Source organism: Lepidochelys kempii, chromosome 5 (assembly GCF_965140285.1).
Source record: "Lepidochelys kempii isolate rLepKem1 chromosome 5, rLepKem1.hap1, whole genome shotgun sequence".
NCBI lineage: Eukaryota > Metazoa > Chordata > Testudines > Cheloniidae > Lepidochelys > Lepidochelys kempii.
In genome coordinates, this window is record NC_136384.1 from 99,842,764 (window position 1) to 99,866,316 (window position 23,553).

A 23,553-nucleotide genomic window follows, 5' to 3' on the forward strand; every position below is an offset into this window, starting at 1 on the left:
GGTACTATTATACAAATTAAGGAATATCCAGAGTTGTGCATCACTATAAACACGATATAACTCTGTGGGAGTGCTCTAAGGAAAACAAGCACTTCTCTCTTGTTTCAGTAACCAATAGAGGTGAAACTTCCCTCCGAGAGTTCCTTATAAACGTGCCCCATTATATTTATTCACTGTTTACTTGTCACATGACCTTGGAGTTAAATTCATTCAGAGGAAACAAGAGAGAGGCTTAACAGCAGTCAGTGATAACCAGTGATTGTGCTGATTATATCTGTTGCCATTGCTCTATTTGCAGTTATTTTGGAAGGAGGTAAGATAGGCATATAGGCATAAGCAGTACTATGGAGAAAAGGTTTTGGCAATGTAGCTTTATTTTCTGTGATCACTATCATGTCATACTACTTGCAGCAAACTGTAGTCAGCTATTGCAGCATATTGAGAGCTGCTACTGCTGATGGTAGCATCTGGTGCAGGTGTTTGTCATTATTGTGGCAACATCTGGATGCTTTTTATCGCAGCTTTTTAAAGGAAATTTTATCCATTCTATTGGCCTGATTCTGAACTAGGTTTTAAAGGCACATCTACCCTGAACAGCCTGTTACTGTTTAGTACTAACAAAGTACATGTGTCTGGCATGTTGACTCAACATAGAGTATCCTGCTTCAGCACATTTGCATGTTTTCCCCTCTCTGGTGATTTGCGCTCATGACACTGTAGTGAGAACAGAGCTCTGTGCTATTGCTAATTTGCTAAGGGGTTGGTGGTGGGGGCAGGCTGCACAGCTAAAGAAGAGGAAAAGAGACCTTGAGCTCTCTGACAGAATTTGCAATGAGTCTGTTTCTGATTCACCAGCAAACATTGCCAGGCATCAGTCATGGGGAACCATGCAGCTGCTGTACTTGACAAGATTACTTGGCATCAAGGTTAGTCATACAAAGCACCAAAGCCTGTCATAAAACCGGAGTAAATCTGCCTTTTTAAACTTGAAGAGTATCTAAAAATACTGCTGTAAGCCTCAATAATGAATTTTTGTGGCATAAATGAACAATCTATACTCCAAGTTTTATTGTAGAAAAGGCCATGATGTACAAGCTCATGAGGGAGAAGCTCATAAATGGCGAAGTCACACAAGAAATCACAACCTATAAAGCTGGCTCTCATTTTGTCACTGACCTAGAAAAAGGTTCCTGGAACCCACATTTACATTAAAAACATCAGCCTTCCTTATTTAATAAATTATTGATGTTCTAAACAAGGTCTGGAAAAAAGAGTGCCAACAGCTTGCAGCCTGGAAGGAGCAGGCTTCTGCAGCATATCATCATGTCACTTCTTTAAACAGAAGTAAAGGAAACAACAAAAAAGATTTTCAGAAGAGGAATTATTTAAATAACTTGAAACCCAATGATCTGATTGCTTCTTTGTTTGTCACAACTCTACTGGCACCAAAACTGGCAAGTTAAACAAGAAATGACTGCTTCCTGAGTTGGAAAAACAAACTGACTCCAGAGAAATATTTAAGTTAAAAAGCTCCTGATTCAGTTTTAACACATATTAACATTTCCTAAAATCCACAATATTTGACTTTCATAGGTTGTTGTTTTTTAAATCAGATATGAAGTACCTCAGCATTGGCTAGGGGCCTTGATAACTCCCAGCTATTCAGATATTGGCCTGTATAAGAAACTTGAGCATTTAATGCTATTTTCTTAGGGGCAAGTTCTCCCTTTCCTCTGTGGTCACAGAGGGTCCCTGAGGCTGCAGGACCATTGCAGTTTCTCTGTGAAGGATGCAAGGGGCAGGAGTTGAGGAGTCTGTACCAGATATCCATGCCTTCTTCCTGCCACGGAATCCAACTCTGCAGGATGTTCCATACATTCACGTGCACTCTGGGGTTTGTAGACCAGAGGCACCAGGTGGATCTGCAGCCTATTGAGGCTCTGGGGGATGGGCAGGTGCACCTGCATCTAATGGCTCACCCTCCAGCCTAAGGGGAACAGCCACCAGTCCCAGGGATCAAATGATCACGGGGGGGACAACAAATGATAAAACAGGGACGGGAGTCAGGGTCAAAAGCAGGGAGCCAGACAGGGAGACCAAGCAAAGAATCCCAGACAGCACCCACTGCTCCTTGCAGGCATCCAGGGAGCCAGAGGACGCAGCCTAGAGGAACTTTGCCCAGAGAAATGACCTAAGGGAGGAGCGGAAATAGGCCCCATAGTCACAGAGCACCTCCACGTCCTGCATCCTCCTCCTGGTATGGTGGATGGCCACCTTGGCCAGTGCCAGGAGCAGGTTGACGAGGAGGTCTTGTGACTTCATGGGGCCATGGATGCGTGTGTAAATAGGAGGAGGTGTGTGGGAAAAGTGCAGCCAGAACCTGAGGAGAAGGTTCTGGAGGAGTCGAGAAAGGGACCACAACCTGGCACGCCTGAGATTGATGTGCTTCCAGGGTCTCCTTCATGCCACAGAAGGGGCAAGTGTCGGGAAGGGGAGTGAACCTTGCCAGGTACACGCCCATGATTCATAGATTCATAGATATTTAGGTCAGAAGGGACCATTATGATCATCTAGTCTGACCTCCTGCACAACGCAGGCCACAGAATTTCACCCACCACTGCTGCAAAAAACCTCTCACCTATGTCTGTGCTATTGAAGTCCTCAAATCGTGGTTTAAAGACTTCAAGGAGCAGAGAATCCTCCAGCAAGTGACCTGTGCCCCATGCTACAGAGGAAGGCGAAAAACCTCCAGGGCCTCTTCCAATCTGCCCTGGAGGAAAATTCCTTCCCGACCCCAAATATGGCGATCAGCTAAACCCTGAGCATATGGGCAAGATTCATTAGCCAGATACTACAGAAAATTCTTTCCTGGGTAACTCAAATCCCACCCCATCTAATATCCCATCACAGGCCATTGGGCCTATTTACTATGAATATTTAATTACCAAAACAATGTTATCCCATCATACCATCTCCTCCATACACTTATCGAGTTTAATCTTAAAGCCAGATAGATCTTTTGCCCCTACTGCTTCCCTTGGAAGGCTGTTTCAAAACTTCACTCCTCTGATGGTTAGAAACCTTCGTCTAATTTCTTCGTCTAATTTCACAGCCTCATGAAGGAGCCATCAACTAATATCCTCGGCAAGCTGGTACCAGTAGCTGCAGAAGCAGCCAAAGCTTTGGCCTTCAAAGAACTTTCTACAGTTTTGACTGGATTTTCTCTGTGGCTGATGGCTGTTTGCTCCAACCCTACCCCCTCCTTCACAATCTCATCTCCTCAGCTTCACTCCACATCTGCCCCCTTACCCTTTTCTCTCCTACCCTGTCCCTCTCAATGTTCAATGCTTCCCTTCCCACCACCTTTCTTTCCATTTAGCTAATCCCCTACTAACTAATCCCCCTCCCATCCCAAAAACTTAATGTGGAACCAACATGACAATTACTGCCATCACATTGTTCGCGCTGCTTGTGAGTTGTATCCCTTTCCCCCAGCCTGTGTCTGTCTGGTCTATTTATATTGTAAGGTCTTCAGGGCAGGGACTGTCTGTCCACTGTTTTTGTACAGCACCTAGCATCAGAGGGTATTTGCTCTTGGTTGGTTCATAGGTCCATGAGTAATGATTAATAACAACACCAGCATGAACACCCCCACAGAATGGGAGCACAGGAATGGCAGAGGTTACTGTAACCTCAAGGCTGTGGTAGCTGCTGCAAGGAGGATCCTCTACTGCCCATGATCCTCAAAGGAAGGATTCCTTTTCCCCCCTCAGTTCCCAAGGATTCTCCTTGCAGAAACCCCTGCTACTTGTACAGAAGAGGAGAAAGAAATTAACAATTAAAACCCCGGTTTGGTATTTTTGGCTCAGTTTCTAAACAGGTCTAGTTCCCACACCAAACCACAGAGCATGCTTTCATTTTTTTTAAACCAGTCACTGTACCAACTGCTCCATTCTTACAGAATCCCATACTTGATGAGCATTGATGAAAAGGATCAGGTGTTCCAGACCAAAGTATTCCCTTCAGCCCAGGGAATTAGTATCTACCTACTCTACATCTGGATTCTTCATAAGCACTTTGGAATTCAGAAATGTTAGCCCTGACCAGCCATTTTTGGTCATACAACCCAGTTACTCCACTTTATAGTTATTTGTTTATATGTACAATGACAAATCTACTATGTTAAATCTTCCATATAGTCTAAAGCAACTTCTCTGTCACTTAAGAAAAAAATGGGGAAAATGTTGAATCTTCCACACCATCACAGTTATTAACAACCTTGTAGTCTATCGTTATTTATATAGTGGTAGTGCCTAGGAACCCCAGCCATGTACCAAGACCCCGTTGTGCTAGGTGCTGTACAAATGCAAAACAAAAAGACCGCCACTGCCCCAAAGAGTGTACATGTCTAATGAAGGGATAGGCAATAATAAAAAATAGTATGGCATCTTCAAAGAGAACGTAGGGCTTTTGTGAAAGACAGAAGAATGAAGAAGAATCAAAATAAAGTATTGGTCCAACTCCTGAAGTCCTTATTCACGTCAGTGGAACTTATATTGGCCTCAACTAGAATTTTGTCTGAGCAAAAGTTTCACTTATAGACACATTATTATTAAGTAGTAGTGATGGGTAAACCTTTCAAATTTGAAGGGTTTGGTTCAGAGAAGCTTATCCAACCCTAACTTGGTCAAGAATTTAGGCTGAATATATTTTTGAGAACTGATTCTCTCAAAAGATTTCCAGTTCTTCCAGGTTTAGAATGGATCAGAAACAGTGCAAAATTGTTAGCTTTCTTCACATTATTTTTTGTATTTCTGCTTCTGACTCCAGCTGGAACGAAAGAATACAGTAGACAGACATGAAATTTCTATTAACTTTTTGGTTTATCAAACTTTTTCAAAACCCATAAAAATTTGTTTTGGTTTGATCTGAGGTGAATCTTCAGTTTTATTTTATCCAAATGTGTTCATCTATCTCTAATAAGATGACTTGTATTACCCTATGTTCAATTATATATTCAATTTATTCAAATAAAAATAACAATAAACACATTGATCACTGACCTGTTTTTAAGGGCTTGTTTAAATGTTTAAGGGGTTGCTTACATGGGACAGATATACTGGTATAACCTAATGTGAAATTAAACTGATATAGTTATACCAGTTAACCCTATCCCCTCCACCCCATTCATGTAGACATTCTTGTCCCAGGATGAGTGCCTTTTTTTCAGTTTAACTTATGTTGCCTGGAAGAGGTTTTGGTTTTTAAAAATTGTTTGTTTCACCACTATTGAGAGTCACCACCACCACTTGACATCAGAGTATGAGTCAAATGAGAAGATACGTGTTTTTTTTTTCTAATTGTCATAAATCTCAAGGGAAGGGTAAACACCTTTAAATCCCTCCTGGCCAGAGGAAAAACCCTTTCACCTGTAAAGGGTTAAGAAGCTAAGACAACCTCGCTGGCACCTGACCAAAATGACCAATGAGGAGACAAGATACTTTCAAAGCTGGAGGGGGGGAACAAAGGGTTCTCTCTGTCTGTGTGTTGTGTTTTTTGCCGGGACCAGAGCAGGAATGCAGGTCAGAACTCCTGTAAAAAGTCAGTAAGCAATCTAGTTAGATATGCGTTAGATTCTGTTTTGTTTAAATGGCTGATAAAATAAGTTGTGCTGAATGGAATGTATATTCCTGTTTTTGTGTCTTTTTGTAATTTAAGGTTTTGCCTAGAGGGATTCTCTGTTTTGAATCTGATTACCTGTAAGGTATTTACCATCCTGATTTTTACAGAGGGGATTCTTTTACTTTTTCTTTAATTAAAATTCTTCTTTTAAGAACCCGATTATTTTTCATTATTCTTAAGATCCAAGGGTTTGGGTCTGTATTCACCTATGCAAATTGGTGAGGATTTTTATCAAGCTTTCCCCAGGAAAGGGGGTGTAGGGCTTGGGGGAATTTTGAGGGGAAAGATGTTTCCAAGTGGGCTCTTTTCCTGTTGTTTTTATTAGACGCTTGGTGGTGGCAGCAATAAGGGACAAAAGGTAAAATAGTTTGTACCTTGGAGATGTTTTAACCTAAGCTGGTAAAAATAAGCTTAGGGGGGTTTTCATACAGGTCCCCACAGCTGTACCCTACAGTTCAGAGTGGGGAAGGAACCTTGACACTAATAATCCAAAAAGAACAAAATACACTGGGCCAAATTCTGTGCTGATTTACATCCCATGCAACTCTGATAAAGACATCTGTGGGATTGCAGGAGTATAAATCTGTACCTTGATAGCAAAAGAAAATCAAATATTTTACAAAATAACTAACTCCTGTTTCCAGGTGTGACCAAACTAGTAATCTGTACACCTGAAACACATCTTGTCCAAAGAACAGTTCACTTTTTCTCCCTTCTGGAGTCCATGTAACAACTTCTATTATGGAGGCTTTCATTGAGATACCAACAGCAGAAGAAACAGACTAGAGCCACTTTCTGGACAATAGCTTCACAGCTGAGAAAACTGTATAATGGAAAACAGGGGTTGCCATAGTGAACAAATGGGCACAAACACATAGCCTGTGGTTAGTTTTTTCCTTCAGATGACACTGCTTTGGAGATCTTGAAAGGAAACAACAGAAAAAAGCAAAGAAGAGGGCATACATGCAGAGATGAAAGACAGAGAGATCATGAAGATGGGGAAAAAGAGTAAAAAGAGGAAGGTATGGAGAAAGTGATGAGGAAAACGAAAAAGGGGTGAAAATAGAGACTGAGTATTGACCATTTTTCAGGTTTGTAGGAAGGTTTATGTAGAAATCCAGGGAGAGATCCTCAGTCCTGATTCCAGCCCCCTTGCTGGGTAAAAGTGACAGATGCCTAAAGTGTCTCTGTACTGGCTGCAGGAGGGTGAAGGCACTGTAAAAATAGCGTTAAGCCTTACTTCCAAGGACCCCTTCACAAGGCCTGGAGCAGGGGGCATGCTGTGGGTGGGGCCAGGCCAGGAGGGGTACATGTCAGATTCGGAGCTGCATCTGCAATGTTGTGGCACTGCTGTCACCCATAGAGCAGCCTTGTGAGGCTGCTCCCTGTAAATTAGACCGGGCCGGGGTTGGGAGCCACTACACGCACTCTGCCCAGGGGCTATGAATTCTGTGCAGCCCAGAATCTCACTCCCAGGATGTTGTCCATTTCTTTGTCAGTGCGCTCTCTCTCCTGTTTTTCATCTTCTTTATTTACCAGGGGTCTCAGTTTTTCCTCTTGAAATAATTATTTCTTTCCAAATAAATAGTTATTTCTGTCCAAAGAAAATGAGGAATATAATGGTTTCAGAGTAGCAGCCGTGTTATGAGGGCCTACATAAAAGTAGAGAATGTTTTATTGCAATAGCAGTTCTAGAAATTTGAAAATATACATCTCTGAAGTTGAGATGAGCCTGCAGCTGAGATCTTTTGCTTCTGCTTTATACTTGCTTATGCATAATCAGTGTTTATTTCAATCTATTTTAGGAGACCATTACTACTTGAGGCAATCTTCACTATGGAGTAGCATCCAAAAATGAATGAATCAGAAAATCCTAAAATACAGCAATATTGCTGAGATTTATATAATACTTCCATCCAGAGAAACTAAATATGAAACTACAAACTCACTGCAAAGCAAAGAATATCCCATCCAACTCATGCTATAAAGAGAAATTCATAGAGAAGCAGCTGAAGGCTAACCTCCCTACTCTTGCACATACCAGGAGATTTTTAATTACCACAAGCAGTCAGAACCTTATCTTTACATCTCATCCAGGCTACAACACTTCCAGTAGCTCTCTCCAGTAGCATGACGTACTAGTAAATGGACAGAATTTAAGGCAAATTTATATCAATAGATACTATTTAGGAAAGCCTTGCCACAAGGTTTTTACAGCCTGTTCATATTAAAAGCCAGCATTTAATAGACTTTGTAAAACACAGAAAACCTCTCTAATGCAGCATCTGCTTTAACTAAAGGCCTTAACCTGTTTATTGCCTAATATCCCAAATTCATCCTGTACGACAGGCCTACAATGTTGCTATGTATCAAACTGGTCTTGACAGTCCACTTATTTCAGTGGCTTTTTTTTTTTTTTGTCCTGACATTACACTTATTTTGTTTCCACTAGTGAAATGTTGCAGCACTCAAGAGGTATGAAGGATCATAAGTGAGGTGATTATTTCATGGTTAAAGGAAGGAGATTATCAAAGCAAGGAAGGATAAGGATGCCAAGGACGGTGGTTATAGGTATACATATGTTTTGTGCAGGAAAAACTATGTTGTATTGAAAGATGAAGGAGTCCGTATTTTATATTTTGTTTAATCATTTAAGGCCTGATTCTGCTGTCCTTTACCCCAATTTTACACTGGCGAAACTTCATTGATTTAAGTAGAATTAGTCCTAATTTGGTATAAGTATGAGGAGAATCAGCCCTGGTCTATGCTTACAAATTAGAGTGATCTACCTATGTCGCTCAGGACTGTGAAAAATTTCATGCTGTGTGCTATAGGTCGGTTGACCCAACCCCCACTACAGATGCAGCTAGGTTGACAGAAGAACTCTTCCATTTACTTAGCTACTGCCTCTTGGAGAGGTGAATCAACTACTTTGATGGAGAAACACCTTCGGTCAATGGAAGCTGCAGCTGTGCTGCTGTGGCACTTGTAGTGTAGATCTAGCCTCAGGTAGCTGACCTAGAAAAACTATATAGACAGAGGTGAGGGAGGCTGGGACCCAAAAGGAGGAGTTACAAATTTTACAAGCTTCAAATTTTAAGAGGCAAACAAATATTGACACCTACTCTGATTGCTGAGTGGCAAGTTAGGTCCATGAAACACACGTGTTCACAGAACGCTCTAGTTATCACAAATTAATTGTGTTTTTAAAAGTACTTCTTTATAAGTCAGTGATGACAGCAACATGTTCATGCAGGTTTAAGTGTTTAATCATCCAGAATTGCCTACTGTTAACTGTAGTCTCATGAACCGTATGGCACCTCTTCTTCCATCCATTTTCACCAAAGGCATAACTGAGGCATACAGAGCAGCTCTGTATAGACAGAGACTGCCAAGACAAACATAGAATCTGGAATTTCAGAAGCCCTCGTTCCTGCTTTTTAAGGCTAGTCACCAGACCAGACTGCCTCTTCTAATTATTTTTATTTAGACAAAAATCAAGAAATATATGTCTTGTGGTTTGCATTGTCAGCTGAATTGATCCATGTCTGAAAACAGTGACACTCCTATGTGTTGGGCAACTCACAGCAGGCCAAAAGTATCTAACATGCAAGTAACAATCATTGTACCAGACACAGTATTTCTGTTTTTGCTTTTGTGATTAGTAAACTAAATTAAAGTTAAAAAAAAAAAAGACAGGTCTGTGGTTTCTTTGACTAGCTTGAAAAAGAAAAAACAGCGACCAATGATGACAGCGGTTGATAAAGTAGAAGAAGTGATTAATTATTGATGGAAATTGCCACATCAGAAGATTTGTATGCCATGAAGCTTTTCTTATATGGTTGATTAATATGAGTAGCATACAAATGCAGGAATGCCAATATGAATTGTTCTTTGCTCTGTTTGGAATGTACTTTATTTTGAATTCTAGCATAATGTTCTCATTACAAGATGTACCCTGTAACCACAAGCTGTCAAATTCTGCACCAAGCGTCAGGTTCCAGACAGATTTCTATACATTGCTACATTATGATCTACTAGCAGCTAGGAATCCAGGCAGCCTCCTTGTCTGCATATGTGTCCTACAAATGACAGACAAACCCGTTTTTTAAGAGATGGCAATGTTACTTATAGCAGCTCTTCTGGTTGCTTCCCCCACCAACCAACATCAGAGTGCGAGTGAGCCATTTAACTCTCATCCATGGCCCCTGCTATCCCAAAACTAGGCTAAAAAATCCAGTATTGTAGTTGGATCATATAATCTGGAGATACAGAGCTGGGTGTCATCAGCATACTGAAAGCACAGCCACCCCCATCTCCTAACAAACATTTCCAGTGGCCTCGTCTACTCTAATATGAATCTGGCCCACATCTGTAGTAGCCGAAAGCCATTGCCATCTCATTGTTTATGCAGTATGAATGGGTGGTGCCAATCCATGTCATAGTGGACAGCAGACTACATCACACAAACTGCCATCATAATCCGAATGAACAGGCAGTGAATCCAAGGACTGAATGGACATTCAGAGACTGTACTGCTCCATCACTGTAGAAATGTTCCCATCAGGTCAGGACTGAGGCACATGGGAGAGGTCAGTAAGAGGGAGCTGGTGCTGGTGCAGCATGTACTGTTCCTGTTCTGTGGATAAAAGACAGAATGGAAACTCACCTACTCTATCAGGAGCATTAAATTCACTCCTCCCCTATCTGACCTTCTCTCCCCAATCCACGTCCCCTCTCTGCTCTTCTGCCTAATTCCTCTCTCACCTCTATTGCCAGGATTGTGAGAAGACCAAAGATCCCTTGATGACCGGGGGTAGGACTTACTGATGCTATACCTATAGCCAGTGCTTCGGATTAGGCAGCTCAGACTGCTACACCTGGATCTAAAAATACTTGGCAACCAAAATGGAAGATGATGTAACCTATAACAGTCAAATGCAAATAACTGGGACACTTTGGCTGCAGGTACTTTTCTCCCAGATTTAAAGGAACAACTACCAGACAAAATGCCAGGAAAGGCTCCGTAGGAGGTGGTCAACCTAAACTGGAGAAGTCAGTAGCGACAGAGAATTTACAAAGAATGTAGTTTGAAGGCCAGGGGCTCAGAGCCCAAACGTTGAGGAGCAGTGAGGTGGGGGGAAAGCATTCTGAGGTTTCCAGAACTAATCTCTGGTGTGCTTTATCACCGTGGTAGTTACGTTCTTCAATTATCTGACATATTTATACTGTTCAATATTAAACCAGGTGCTTGTGGGACATCAATTGTTTCCTGTGCTTACAGTTCACTACTACCTCATCACAAACACCGTTTACAACACTGCTGCGTTTGGTCCTTAAAATAAAGTATTTTACATTAGATTTAAGAATAAACTTGTTTTATTCTAACTTTTGTATCTGTCATAATTTTTTTTTTAAAGTTCTTGTAGGTAATCTAGGAAGATGAAAGTGACTGGAAATAAAGGCGGGGGAAAGTCCATGTCTTCCTCGATACAGTAAACTAATGATGTTAACATCTGAATTTCTTTTGGTGGGCATTAATACTTCCATATTGTTTATCACTAACTTATATATTATTGAAGAGACAAGTATATCTTTTTCTAATATCATGATGCTAGTAAAATATTGTTCTCAGAACAGCTTAAAAAAAGCTTAGGGTCCAAGAGATGATAATAGAAATGGTGCTAAGGAAGATATACTGTGGTGGTATATTTCTGGAATTTAAGTAATTAATTATGTCTTTTTATGGCTATGCTTAAACTTCCTTATGCATTACCATACATATTTATATGCCAACAGCATAAATTGTGATAGCTGGGTGTTTGCTTGTAAAACTAATTGGCCCTGAAAGCTGATCTGGGCAGAGCCCCACTTAAGTCAATGGGATTGCATGAGTGCAGGAGTCAATGTGTGTGGATCAAAACGTAATCCACCACATGTAGTATGTTCTTTTCCTTTGTACAGATAACTCCAAGTTTCTCTGTTATCTCCCTTGATGTGGGCAAAGGGTAAATCATAAAATACTCACAAAAACCTCTCCCTGGGGTAACTCAGAAATATTGCTAAGTGATTGTCCAGGAGATTAATAAATGTTTTTTCTTCTGTTAGAGAGAGGCAGTCATAAAATCGTTAAGAGAAACACCCCACTTGTCTTGCAAACCATCTGGATGGAGACTCCCCCCTCAAGTTAATGGGAGAAGGGTTTCGTGCATATAGCATTTGTTAGGAATTATGTGACTTGAATCTGCTTTTGCGCTCAGAAAGGCACTGGAGGCAATGCACAGGAGCGGTCTGCAGTGTCTTCAGAAGGAATTTTGACTGACTTCCCCCCCGCCCCAAAAAAAAAAAAAAAAGCACACAGTGAAGCAGGAAGCATCACCACTCTTGGAGCCTCACTCCTCCACACAGACTGCTAACATCCAGATGTCAGAGAGCAGGGCCTGCACTCTCCAAGCATCCTGGACAGCTGGATGGAGGCTTCTGCTGCCTCACGCTCCCTACACATCCTACTGTGTACCGACTCAGAATGAATGAATACAATATATATATATCTTATCTCTTCATTAAAACTTGGACTAATTACATCCCCTTCTTTCCCCAAACTACTTCCGGCTGTAACAATATTGCAGCTCCTGCATTTCCTAGAGCTTTAAGCACCGCATTACAATGGGCTGTTCTTCAGATAGCCATAATATACATATGCATCTTTCAGCTGCTGTTGCTAGAATTTTAAACATAACCTCCTTTAGAATTGCTTAATTCACCTAGGATGTCTCTCCGTAATGAAGAGTATTCTATTAAATAGCCTGTGAAGTGTGTTTTTATTTTTATCATGGAGTTGGTGCCAAAATAATTCATTTTTGACACCCCCAAAATACAAACACATAGGTGATTTTCAGTATGATGGTATATTCTCCAGAAGAGGTCTGAACAGTTAGAAAAATATCATCTAAAATTCCAGCCTTTTTGCAGAGCACAGAGGAAATCAACTCTCTCTCCTTTACCCACCCCTTAATATTTAAGGGGCGCAGTGGATAACTGAGTGGTAAAGCATGTTTGCAGCTCAAAAAAAGTTGTGTCTCCCATCCCCCTAAAAGGGAAAAAAAAATCTCAGTTTAACCTGTTTGTTGTCCTCCTTATTTTCAGTCCTTTGATGTAAATAACAGATAAGCACATAGCTATGGTTTTCTTTTCCAGCTTGATCCAAAGCGTTGGGGTTTATGAGGCAGATAATAAGAATGAATCATATTATTTGCTTAAATTAGTTTGATAACCCCTATTTGGTAAATCACCAAATCATGTTTTTCAAATTTAGCTTAAAAGTAAATGACATGCACATTATCCAAAGCATTAGGGGCTGGACTATGGTTGACCCTTACGGAGATGCATAGTGGGTGGCACGGAATAAAGAGCCTCTACCTCTCCCTGTGTGGTCAGTATGAAGGCCAGGAAGAACTGCAGTTTCTGCTCTCAGGGGAGCAGAGGGTCTACTTCCTAACCATTGCCCTGAGAGTTCATGGTGCCCAAAGGCATGATGGCATGGTGAGATGCGACAGAGAACAAGCTATGCCGTGGCTCTGTCCTCCTATGTGTTTGCCAGCAGAGGTGGCACCTGTGAGGGAATATGCTGCATACGTCTTAAGGGGTGTATCAATGTGTGTACACCCCAGCCCACCACCACCCCCCCCGTGCACCAGGGAGCTGCAAGAGGTATTTTGATTGGTTGATTTTTAATCCCAGGTTGATGACAGCGTTTTAACTGAGGTGGATTATCACAAGTTTGTGAGATTCACAGGAGCAGTGAGCTTTAAGGGAGGATCTGAGTGAAGAGAGGGCACCTGAAGCACTGGGAACTTTAAAAGGGAACAGTATGGAAGTAAGCATGAAGGTGAGAGCAGGAGGGAAAGATGGGGTTCAGGGGCTGGATTCGTTAGAGAAACGTGAGCAGATGTTACAGCAGCTATTTTTCATAAGTTATGAACATAAGTAACTTACTCATTTTCTCCTGCAGTCTTAACTGGTGCTTTATAATATTTGCAAAGTAACAATCTGGTTTTCAAAGAAATCTGAAAATTAAGATATTTCAACTCCAACATAAAGAGCTGCAGCTTACAAAAGAAACCTGCAACAGAACAGTAACAACTGTAAATTTGAAGGTGACCCTGATAGGCATGTTTTCCAGCCATCCCACAACAATTAAATGCTTTAGACAGCTCTGTAGAGTGCTTTGCCACCAGTTTTTTTTTTTTTTTTTTTTAAATCAACACTTACTGATTATTTCTGAAATGTGTTAATTTGGCGTGTTTACACACAGCTTCCATCCATCAAAAAACTTTTGGAGTAAAGCTCAATTCCTGATTAGGTATTTGTTGTTATACTGCAGACCCTTTCAGCTACCCTTTGTACATTTTTAATTCAGTGGTTCTGTTTTTCACTTGTGACATTAGGGCCATGTCTACACTACAGAGCTTACAGTGGCGCAGCTGTATGATCTCCTGTGTAGCTGCTCTATGCCAAGGGGAGAGCGTCCTCCCGTTGACATAATTAAATCTCCTTCAACCTGCAGTGGGAGCTATGTCAGCAGGAGAGGGTTTCCTGCTGACATAGTGCTGTCCACGCCGGCCCTTCTGTCAGTGTAACTTGTGTCCCCCGGGGGGGGTCATACGCCGAGCGACATAAGTTATACCGACAAAAGTGCTAGTGTAGACATAGCCTTAGTGACATTATGGAGGTACTATTATTTTAATATTATCACTTCAAATTTGTAAAATACAACTAACGGCGCAAATCACAACATTAACACTAGTAATAAGACACAGTGGCCATGTTCTAGCATACTCTAGAAAGTAAGTAAAATAAAGTAACCGCCGCAGGAACTAAATATATTTTGAGTAATACCTGTTCAAAAGAGCTCTGCATGTGTTTCTGATTCTAATCATTCTTAAGAGATCCTTGCTTACAGACGTGCAGTAGACAAAGAATTTTCCACCTTAGATAACTGAACAACTTTACCTCAGCACTTCCCAAAGGGACTAGGGACAGGCCTGCCCAAGTGCACCTCAGGACAGGGACTATTAACTACTGATGCTGAATCATGCATGGGGTTGAGTGGATAGGGGAAGGGGAAGTGATGTGATAAAGGGACACTTGCCTATTGGACTTTTACACCAGTCAGTGGGGAACCATGTTAACGGATTACCACTAAAATGACTGTGGGGAAGTGTTTTATTTATCACTCATATAGGTATATTGTTGCTGTTTTTTCCCCAAGTGGCTGCTGTTCCCTTCCCCCCAACAAAATTTTCCTTCTTTCTTACATAGACGCAGTGCTTGTGAGTGGGGAAGTATTGCCTATTAAGGGCTTGCAGAGAAGGTAGTGATCCAGAAATGCTGGGTGGGGATTTAAACCAATGGTGTTTTTTTAGTTTTAAGAGGGACCACTAGCTCTTTCTACCTGGACTTTGTTACTGCTGACAACACCTGATAGAAGGGTAAGCTAGATTCTTTTTTGATTTCTGCTTATTATAATAGGAAAGTTCAACCAGGAATTATTTCAGGGAAGTATGATGGCCTGTGCTATGCAGGAGATCAGATTAGATGATCACAGTGGCCTCTTCTGGTCTTAGATTCATAGGTTCATAGATTCTATTAAATCTGTTCATCAGTAGCACATGCTCCAGAAGAGAGAAGGACAATGGAGACTCATGGCTTGGTTCTGAATTCAGTTACACAAGTGTAAAATGAGTGTAGCTCCATTGGCTTCAATGAGGTTACTCCTGACTTACACCAGTGTAAATAGGGAAGAATCAGTCCCTCAGTATCCATAATGCACTTCAATGTGTTATTGGTAGACTAGCATCAGTATGAAGTCCAAGCAAAGCAGCCCTGCCAAGCCAGAAGTGATCATCAACCCAGAGAACTGGGTCACGATCAAAAGTGCAAGGGAAAAAAAAAGAAAAAAAAACAAAGAATAACAGAAGAAGCAGAATTTGCATGAAATAATCAGTCTATGTAATCATAAACCCAAAGGAATACTTTAATCCAAAATAAAATGCCTGATCATCCTCTCACTTACATCAGTGTAAAGCAGAAGTAACTCTATTGATATGAATGGAGTTGCACTGGTGTAAAACTAGTGCAATTGAGAGATTTTAGCTCATAGACTTTAGCAAAAGTTGTTGGTACTAAAGCATAAAGGTACTGTCTTCCTGGTAGATACGCTCAGGGTTGTGTGGTCAAACTAAATGAATAACTGTATGCACTCTAGTCATTACTTGAAGTACGGGAAAAGATATCATGTGGCCTCTGTGTTTATCAAACTCTGGGACTATTGCCCTTCCCTGAAACCATGTACCTTTTTTTTTTTTTTTAAAGTCATGGAGTGGATAGGTATTCTGCTACATTATTACATTTTTGTTAAGTGTATTAAAGGAGACACTCAGAAAATTATTAGTCATCAAGATTAAAATCCTGAAAGATTAATATAAGAACACATGGCATGCACCATACCAAAACTATGAATTCAGAGATAACATTTCCAGTAAGAAATAAAATAAGTTAAATTAGGTGTTGTTAGGAATAAGGAAATACAAAGATTTTGAAAGTTTGAATTGTAGTAAAGAGTTCAAAAGAATGATGACCAGTTCATAACTGCCACACTTACCCTCCTCACTAAACTAAAACTATTCTGAAAAGCCTTCTTAGACTCCTGCCAAAATAGACTGTCACTCTGAACAAGCCAGCCCTCCAATGGAAAAGACACGTGAAGACCTGTCTAGAAGCTATGCCACAATCAACAGTCTTCTTGCCCAAGGACCTGCATTTAACAGTGCCAGGCTAAGGAGTTACTTACTTTTTGCCCTGTTGTAGACAGCTTCTGTTTAGGAGTATAATCTTTTACAAGACATGGAATACAAGCAACATCCACTCTTTGCTAGACAAGATCAGGTACAGGACTTGTTGGCATACAGTATTATTGACTTTTGCAAGGAGTCTTTCATACAAAAGTATCCCAGAATACTTCACTGAAATTATGTGCCCACAGAAGCCACTTGCTGCATCTTTTATAAGTAGAAGAATTCTCCAAGTTACTGCCAAAAGGCAGGGGAGCTACATAGAGTGAAAGAGTGGTCCAAGAAGGAAGAGTTTAAAATTCTTTCAAGTTGAAAGAACAGAAAGGAGGTACAAAAAATAATGGAAAGATCAAATTTCACAAATGTACTAAAAATACAAACCACATGTGGACTCTGGTTCTGATTTCAGGTATACTGGTGCAAATCAGGAGGAGTAACTCAACTGAAGACAGTCAAATTACAATGTGTAAAACTGGTGGGAGGAGAATCAGGCCCAGTAAAGTTACATTGGTACAAAACAACTGTAAGTAAGATGAGAATCAGGCCCATTTGGTTTAGATTGCAAGTCCCTTGAAACAGGGTCTTTGTGTCTTGTACAGCTTAACAATGAATAATAATAATAATAATGTAACATGTTAAGGACACAGGATGAAACATAGAATCAGAGAGTGTGAAAACTTTTTAAATCAAAGCATCTCTTGCCTATGATATGCCCTAATTTAGAAGCCACAGACAGTGACATGGATTTAAATAAGAAACTCCATAGAGCACTGCCAACTTCCCGCCCCGCAAAGGGTGCCTAGCCCAGCACTTAGGTCAGCTGGGTGAAACATGAAGAAATCAATGTGATACTTTTAGGCAACCCCATGGAACCTGCAGCCAGCACCCTTGTGAGTCACAGATATCAGCTAGTACTTAAGAAAGGAAAGGAGGAATTAATAATAAACAAAGTTAAAGACTGAATTACACAATTCTATAAAACTTCAAAAAGGTCTGATAAGACTGCATGAGAAAAATGTAACCCGCTGCAGTATTCTGAGAATGTTGGCACAAGGCAGAAGTAAGTACCAAGCCTTTTCAAGTCTGTCTCATGGTAATGTATTTCTCCTATTTTGTTAACAGCCCAGCTCTGAATATTAACTAAGTTTTTCCACTGCTAGTTACAGAATGATGAAACAACAAATCCAGTGGAGTCAATGAAAAATCAAGGGAGTAAAAGACCTGGTAATAATAGAGAATTACTGTTATTCTTAAGTTTGGGGTGGAGGGGAAGAGGAAGCAAAACCAGAACCGGACCAGAAGACAGTTCCTTGCAGAAAATGTACTAATGAATGACCAAAAGCTTGCTCCCACTGAATTTGAGACTTTAACGGAAACAGAATAGGGCCTTTGGCTCCTTAGAAATACAGCTAACTTAAATGGAGCACATTCATAAAAACAAGGGGCAAAGTAACAGAAAATTCTATTTAATTTCACTCCCCTCTCCTTATTTTGGTGTTATCTGGGGCTAGACATGAGAAGGCAGTGTTAGAACACTAGAAAAAGTTCAGCAACCCATGAGAGCAGCCAATCACAATAATCAAAATGCTTAGCAATTTTTACTCTGATATCCAAGAGCCATTTCTCAAGAGATGGAAGCAAGGATCTCTGACTGGCTCAGTGAGTTGTTCACCACGGCTCTGATGGAAAAGCTTATTACCAGGATTCAGGAAGGAATAATTGCAGGAGGGTAAGTGGGGAGGAATACAAAATGTGGATATCCACAAAGAAACCACACTTCCTTTTCAGCTACATGAATCTAATTCTCAAATACACCCCATAGGCCAAATTCATTCTTTTTGTAACTCAAGGAATAACTTGCCTCTATCCTTTGGGCCAGCACTGTTGGGGCTGTTCTGAATCTGAGTTAATGGAATTAATGAATCATCTAGATGCTATTTATTTTGAAAACACTTGTTTCTGTACCTCTTATAATTTATGCTTGTTTCTTTACAGATCATGAACCAAATTCTGCTCTCAATCCCATCTGGGATAATTCAGTTAGCCCATATTTTCCTGTCTCATAGCAAAAGCCAGCTCCCTGGGATCATAGGACACTCTCTGGCAGCAGTGGCTCTTGGGGATCCCAAGGGAGTTTGGGAAAATTTGTGTAAAAGTTAATACAGTTTAGGATGTTCTTCATTTTTAATGGAAGTTTGCCAAAGTGTAGGGGTAAAAACTGCTTACCCTCATCCTCTGGACCATTGTAGCAGATCTTCATCACTTTTCCAGCATAAATCAGGAGTAATGGCACTGAAGTCAGTGAAGTTACATGATGAAAAATGAATATGAGATCAGAATAAGGCCCACTAGCTTCAATAGAATCACTCTCATTTGCACTAGTTTAACTAAGGGCAGGATATGAAGTCATTCAAAACAAAAACAAAACAACAAGGCAGGTGGCTCCTATTTAAACAAATTTCACACTCTGAACAGCATGTGAGGGAACTGCCTGCAAAGAAAACACATTCCTGGGTATGAGTTGGAAAGAAATCCATAATGGTTATTGAAAGCATTCTGCCTCACCACATCCTTAACACCACAAAGATAGATAAAGATTCCCACCCTGGTGGTGGATACTGTGACTTATAGCTGAAACAAACTGGGACTAATTAAATCTACTGTTCCATAAATAGGCCATTTTCATTACCTCAGGATAAGTTTTTACAGGCTCAAGCTCTAGATCTTCTAATGCATTTTAAAACCCCATGAAGCTAAAATAAAGCAGAGGATTTTTCTTTCTTCCTTCATCAGCCATGCATAAAGTTGTGCAAGATCAGAAAGGATACAGCAAGCTCACTCAGAATATCACCTCAGCTATAGATAAGGTGAATGTAACTTCACTGGAATGGAACCTTAAATAACTGCTAATGAATGTGCTGCATCTGCCCATTTCTCTTTGTGATCTGTTGGCTTTTATCAGAGACAATGGACCAAATTCTGCTCTGAGCTACTCTAATATAAATCCACAGTAATTCCACTGATTTAAAGGGAGGAGAACAAGCAGCAGAAGGAGCTGGTTTCTTTCGGCAGGTGCACTATTATGAAACTTGAAATTGTTTTCCTTTAGTTTTCATTCAATTTACATAAAACAATTGTGGTTAATCTTAGCAATCTTTTACTGTTTCTGCAACTGCTAATGAGGAGCTGCACAGTTTAGGGCTGCAAAGAACCAATTTCCTACACCTGCCAGGTGCTATTGTAGGGCCCAGTCCAACTCCCATTGAAGTCAATTCGAGTTGGATCAAGTCCTTGGAGAACAGTTCCTTTAAAAGTGTTTTTCCATAGGCTGATTTGCATTTGACAAAAGGTTTCTGTATTACAATAATTTCGAGGCTTCAATTAGCACACAGAAGAGTCCTATCAGGAGAGTATCGGCAATGTCAGCTTCAGACCAAGATTTAATATTGGGGGGTTTATGGGCCTTTGAAACTAACCGCAGAACAATTGTGCATGTTTACAGTAATGAGGTTTAACATGCCACTGGGGGTTGTTTCATAATCACAAAGAAAAGAAAAAACCCCACAAAAGTCAGACTTCTGCCAGAAAAATAAGTAGGTTAAATCAGGCAGATGGTTAATATTAGCCGAAAGAATGGCCAGATTCATGATTTTCTTTTTCCTTAACAGCAATATCAACAAACAAGTTTAACCACACTGGGAAAAAAAATCATCCTGTACCCACTTAACTATTCAAGTGCTGGATCTATTAATCTGTTCTGCTTCTGTGGTTATTAACTGCTTCAGTTCTGTCCCTCTTTATCATGTCAATAACAGTGAGACAAAGCACATCTCCCCTGATGCCCACTACACCTAGAGAATCCATATGGATGCATCTTTCTTACTGTAGCCTCTGCAGAACATGTACTTAAAGCCCTCTGCAAAGTCTTCCTTCTCCAGTAATAGTATATTCAGTATATGTGGTTGGGTTTCAAAGGTTTGGTAATTTTTAGATATTAATCTAGCATCAGAGGACATGCATGTATGCTTTATTCATTTTTATCCAGTTGTGTTTTTTAAAAGAAATGCAATGGGCCAAACACAATCTAAAATTACCACATTTGGTATAAAAATAGAAACAGTTATGTAAACACAGAGACAATAGGTAATGAGAGTAATGTGGCTATGTTTAATCATCTCAGCAAAGCAAAGAAAAGACAAAGGACACAAAATAAACTCTTTAGTTTAATAAATGGAAAAATTTATGTTCAGCACATAAAGAGTTCTTACTATAAAGCCTTATTTTTTTTCCTTGTTTTTCAGAAAAAAACAGAGCTTTGTTATGTCTCTATAATGAAGACCTGTTTCCCAGGTTATTTACTGTTTGGATTACTTAAAGGCTGATGATGCCACATAATACATTTTTAAAGACTGATGATACTTTCCTTAAATCTGTTTTGACTAGTAAAAGTTCCGCTTTTAATTGGAATCAAGGTTTGCAAGAGAAAATAGCCTGCTGTCTCTAGTATCTGATAGGGTAGATTTGGTACATTCCAGTGGGGCTTGTGTCACTGTTTGGGCAGACCAGCCTTGCTATCAGTGTATAATTAAATAACCCACAAAATGAAGCCTTTAAGACTGTTCTACTCTATTATTTATTTATATTGCAGTAGTGGCTGGGAGCACCAAACTAGCAAGGCCCCACTGAGTGAGGCACTGTACAGACTGCAATACAAAGACAGTTCCTGTGCCAGGGAACTCCCAGTCTAGCCAGACTCAAGAGCTGTACCTCACTTTGGTGCCCCAAATTTCCTGGTGCCCTATGCAGCTGCGTACTTTGGGTAAGGATGGCTCTGGTTTTTCTGCATATCTAGTAGCTTAAAAGCCAGGACTGGCATTAGAGGATAGCAAGCAGGGCAACTTCCCAGGGCCCCATGCCCATGAAGCTTTTTTGCTCAGGCTGCGTCTTCAGCCCACACAGTGGGGCTTGGGCTTCAGTTTTCTGCCCTAGGCCCCAGCAAGTCCAATGCCAGCCCTGCTCTCTAGTTTATTTTGGCAGACCCCCTGAAACCTGCTCGCGGACCCCAGGAGGCCCCAGATCCCTGGTTGAGACCCACTGCAGTACAGTACTGTGTTAAACGTAAACTACTAACAAAAAAAAAGGGGGAAAGCAGCATTTTTCTTCCACACAGTACAGTTTCAAAGCTGTATTAAGTCAATGTTCAGTTGTAAACTTGAAAGAACAACCATAACGTTTTGTTCAGAGTTACAAATATTTCAGAGTTACAAACAACCTCCATTCCCGTGGTGTTCGTAACTCTGAGGTTCTACTGTATTGTAGGAAAGATTACATGCTTTTGGAAACTTAAACCATGCACTTTTATCTAAATAAGAATTGGTATGAGTGTATGCATCCCCAGATGGCTTAATGCAAGGTTGGGTCCTTTCCTGATTGAGCTGGGGAAGAATTTTAGAGGTCCTTGATCAGAAACTGGGGTATCTGCAAGGCCAACCGTTCTGTTAAGGAGCACCATTTGGGAGAAAGCAGGACTACAAGGCCTTATCTTCCACTCATGAAACCTAGGTAAAGGGGGGAGAACTCCACTACAGGACTCCTGTTCGGGGTATCCCCTAATTATAGAACAATGAGGTGAACAGGATAGCAAGCTCCTTCACATTCTCTTCTTTGAAATGAATGGGTGTGGAGCTAATGTTTCCTGTCATACTCCCCACCTGAGGATTTGTGTGTATACCCAGTCCTTGAATTCATCTTATTTCCCCACTTAGGGACCTATATGTATTCTCAATTCACATAAGAAGCTAATGTATGCATTCTACTTCCCTCCACTCCAGGCTTTTCTGCAACTTGCTCCTGAAGAGTTGGTCCTTTCTCTTTTTGTTCGGCCCTCTGCAGCAAAGCCAGAATCCTTGGCCATCTGGGTGTTGCATGGCTCAGAACACTGCGGATATTTTCTTCTTGGATTGTGTTCTACAGTTGCATAGTCTTAGCAATAACAACCATGGATTTCTTTCCTATAAGGAACAGCTGGTTTTCATGATTTATTTCTGTCTCTCGGGCCAGTACACCAGAAGATTCAGACATCTTCATCCCCGACATGGATCTAATTCTTACAAACGAAACCAGGGAATGCTTCAGCAGACAGGATTTCTTGGAAACAATTCCTACTATATACTGTAAGCAGTAATGGGGGTAAAATGTGTCATTAGGAGGTCACTACAGGGTCAAGGGAAACTCACTGAAAATCTTAGGGTAATCTGCATGGGTGTCTTTTTAAAAACATATAGTAATGACATTTTAATAGTTTACAGGCAAAACAACAAATACTGTATACAGACTAGTTAAACACACATCTGGAGCCAGATACTGCATTTTTTGTGCAACGAGTTTGGGGTGTGTAAGGAAAGAGTTTCAGACCCATACAATCCAAACTAATGAATATTCCAGAAATTACAGCCTCATAGAATCGTATTTTGTTGGATTTACCCAATCCACTTTGCAAAACTACATAATGAAACTATCTGCTGCATAGGAGGTGCAGAAGGACCACAGTTCAGCCCAGAACTTGGAGTAGCAGCCACAAAGGGGATGTGCTGCATCCCATGACTTGTCTGGGGATCGTGGGGGATGAGTTCTAGACTACCAGATCCTGTTGCTTTCTCTTCACAAAATCTGAATAGCGGCACTCTGCATGGAAGGCTGGAGCTCTCCCTTAATATTGTCTCTACGTGCAGCACACACTGATAACCAAGCAGTGAAATTAAATAATTGGGGTGCACAGGTTTACCCCGTTTTTCTTATTGAATTCTAAATCCCATAACTCTTTTATTCATAGCATATTGGCTCTCCATATTTTCCTGTTTTGGACACTGGGGTTCAATAGTATGCGTACAACTGCCTTGGCCCTAGTATCACCATGCTAGCCTGGTTGTCCCTTATCCTATTGTGCTCCATTGGAGGGCTATTCCTAGGCAGTAGCTGCTCTAGCAATGGGGATTAGTAATTCAACCACATACTCACA